The following is a 3,675-nucleotide window of genomic DNA, read 5'->3' on the forward strand; positions in this document are numbered from 1 at the left end:
AATAATAGTGGCAGGATTGGTGCTGGCCTAGATATCTCATTGTGGCATGCATCTATTACTGGGAAGCATCCTCACTGCCTAATAGAGAACACAGTTTTTACAAACAATGACCCAATCTATCCTAGTTGTGAGGATTTATGTGTGATTTATATTCATTGTGCTTATTGATTGTCAGTTATTATTAATTATTAGTTCATTATTATTCATGAATGTATTTTGTATATAAGAGAGTAATTTTTGTGAGCCATTTTGTGTGTGTGTGTGCAGTGTGTAGAAGTGTGTGAGCGTAGTCTGAGTGTTATTGAGTCGTTGGGAGATAGTGTGGCACTATCTATCTTTATTGTTTGAACCAGTAAAGCTGGTATATTATTTGAAAGAGATTCTGTTGAAATATATATTTTGTGAAATTGATAGCGAGCCCGGCATTGGCGAGCTAACTAGTGAATCCTGAGCTGAGCTGACTACTAAGGAAGCAACTATATAGACGGGCTGGACGGCATCCCCGAATCCATAGAGAAGACGCCGTGACACTAGTAATGGTGGCCTTGTTGGTATTGGTGCTGTATACATTGATTCTATACCTACTATTTTTAGTGGGCAAGTAACTTTTGAGAATAATTCTGGTTCTGCATTAGTTGCAACAGGATCATATATTAACATTAGTCGTGGAGCAATAGTGAATTTCACTAGAAATATTGGTAGGAATGGGGGTGCCATTGCATTGCTTGATAACACTTTTATTGTCACAAGTGAGGGTTCGTCTCTTTATTTCATTGATAACTCGGCACTTTACAAAGGAGGAGCGATTTATTCATTTCGTTCTGGAGAGAGAGATTTGATTTCCTCACGAAACTGTTTCCTTCGCTATGAAAATGTATCTACTGTTCCTGAAGAATGGAATGTAACATTTGTCTTTCAAAACAACACTATTCAACTAAAACATGATTCAGATAAATACAATGCAATATATGCTACTTCACTGCTACCTTGCTTATGGGGTGGACCATTTGGGAATGCTACATACCAAAACATTAGTAAAGTTTTTTGTTGGAGCCAATCATGGGCATATAAAGACAAAAATGGAAATTATCTACCATGTGAATTTAATGGGATATCATCATCCCCAGTGACTTACAATAGCAGTGATACAATTTATAGTAAGAAGCCTGGCCAAACTTTTTCATTGTACATAGATCTGTATGATCAATTAAATAACAATGTCACTAATGAGTCCACACTAATAGCTCGAGTTATTGATGGGAATGCAACATTCAGAGATCAAAGCTTATTTACTTATATTTCTCATGAACATTTGGTAGTTTATGGTGAGCCAAACACTAACATAAGCATTAAGTTAGAAACACTGGATCCTGTTGTGATTAGGAAGACCATAAATGTCACGATTGGGACTTGTCCACCTGGATTCACCTTTGATAATATCAATATGGCTTGTATTTGTAATAACACTTCTAGTTTTCATGGTTACATTTTATGTAATGAAAATAACTTTGATTCAACGATTCTCCGAACAGCATGGATCGGTTATTGGAATGGCAGTTTAGTAGCTGGGGAAACTTATTATTCCAACAATAATAATACAGAACGATTCATTACCCTTTACAGTGACTCCTTAGAGTATTTGAATAATATTTTCTGTGGTCACAATAAAAGAAATGGTACTCTATGTGGTTCATGTCAGAATGGGTATGGCGTAGAAGTCAGTTCTAAAGACTATAATTGTGTAGAGTGTCAGGATCATGCTATTAATTGGGTGTATTATGCTCTCTCTACGTACCTCCCAATAACAATATTTTTTGTAGCTATATTTCTATTTAGTATGACAGTGACCTCTGGACCTCTCAATGCATTTGTTTTTTTTGCTCAAGTGACATCTGTCATTAAAGTTGATGCTGATGGGATGATCCCATTACAGAACGTCACACGTCAGTATCTAAAGTTAAAGGATGTTTATGTCTTTCTTTATAGCATTTGGAACATGGATTTCCGCACTGGGTTCATAAAACAGTTTTGCTTAAGATCATCATTCAACACCATGGATATATTTTTGTTGAGATATGGAGAAGCACTCTACCCTCTGATTCTACTCTGTATTATTGTCGGTGTCATAAGTTTGTACAACAAAGGCTTTCGTGTTGTTGTGTTACTGTTGCGACCTTTTCATTATTGTCTTGCAAGATTTCAGCAGTGGAGCAATTTACAACCATCAATAACTGGCGGCATTGCAATCTTTATTGTCATCTCCTACACAAAGTTTACTCTCCTTTCGCTTCTCCTTCTAACCCCAGGAGGTCTCTACAATTCTACAGGTGATCAAGTTACTAGTGTTCATTACTACAGTGGTGATGTAGATTTTCCAAGTAAGAAATATCTCATACCAGCTATAATAGTATTAGCTACGTTTGGTCTCATTCCTCCTCTCTTGCTCATTTATCCCAGTCTCTTGAGGCTCTTTGAGCGCTTGTCTTGCTGGAAACTCAATCTGACAAAATTATACCCTTTTCCAAAGCTAGCTATGTTCATGGATGAGTTTTACGGTTGCTACAAAGATGGACGCGATAGGAAACTCGACTGTCGATGGTTTGCTGGTTTCTACTTTATACTGCGCATTATTCTATTTGTTGTTTATGGCTTTACTGACCAGTGGCACACGCAATATCTGTTTCAAATATTACTGTTTATTGTTGTTGCTTTCCTTTTTGCATTTATAAGGCCTTATCGCAAGGACTGGTTGAATAATCTCGACTGCTGTATGTTTCTCATCCTTGCTAGCATATCTACCTTCAGCCTATACAACCTCATTCAGACAAGAATAGGCAGCAACCTTAATCCTTATGCTTTTGCTATCCAGTATATACTCATAGTAGTCCCTCTCCTTTATTGCATTGGCTATTATTTTGTTTTCATTTGCAAAAGGAGTAGTGGTACCTTTAAAAGATGCATTGGTTATACTAAATCAAATGAAACAAAAATATCGGAAAATCTTGAAGATTCACACGGCTACCAGATTGCTTTGGTTGGAAGTACTCATGTTCCAAATATAATGGAGTACATTGGAGCAAACAGTCGAATGAGATTAACAGACTCAGCCACATGGAGGGGCACTGATGAAACTGCTCCACTGATTGCGCCACAAAACAGGAATAACTATGAAGCAGTTGTGGAAGATGACAAAAGAAAGGTCTAATGATCAGTGAACTGATAAATTTCTAATGAGTGGACCCTTTTGAGTGATCCTTTATACATATTTTATATTTTTATTACTGTTGCTTTATTGCTGTTGCATTGATAGTTTTGATAGTAGATTTAGAGTACATTATCAATGATCGTACACCATCAATTTTCGGACACTTGTTTTAGGAAAACTATACATTGCCATCTCATGAAACTGCAAAGTATTATAGCAATAGTTATCCTTTATTTGCGTGACAAAACTTGTAGCTCTTGCAAGAGTGCATAGAAAGTTATAAGCTCTCAAAGCTTGGTGTCCGACAATACCAATGATCGGCCAAAATTCTCAATCTTCGGACTGTCATTTCTGAATGGCAGCAAAGGATAGCTTTAGAAGGTCACTATAATAACTTTGTAAAATTTGTCCGTATATTGAGGGATCAGGTGACACATTTTAAGTGGCCATTATCTCTGTCAAAAAGACAG

Source organism: Amphimedon queenslandica, unplaced genomic scaffold (assembly GCF_000090795.2).
Source record: "Amphimedon queenslandica unplaced genomic scaffold, v1.1 AMPQUscaffold_13213, whole genome shotgun sequence".
In the NCBI taxonomy this organism is placed as follows: Eukaryota; Metazoa; Porifera; class Demospongiae; order Haplosclerida; family Niphatidae; genus Amphimedon; species Amphimedon queenslandica.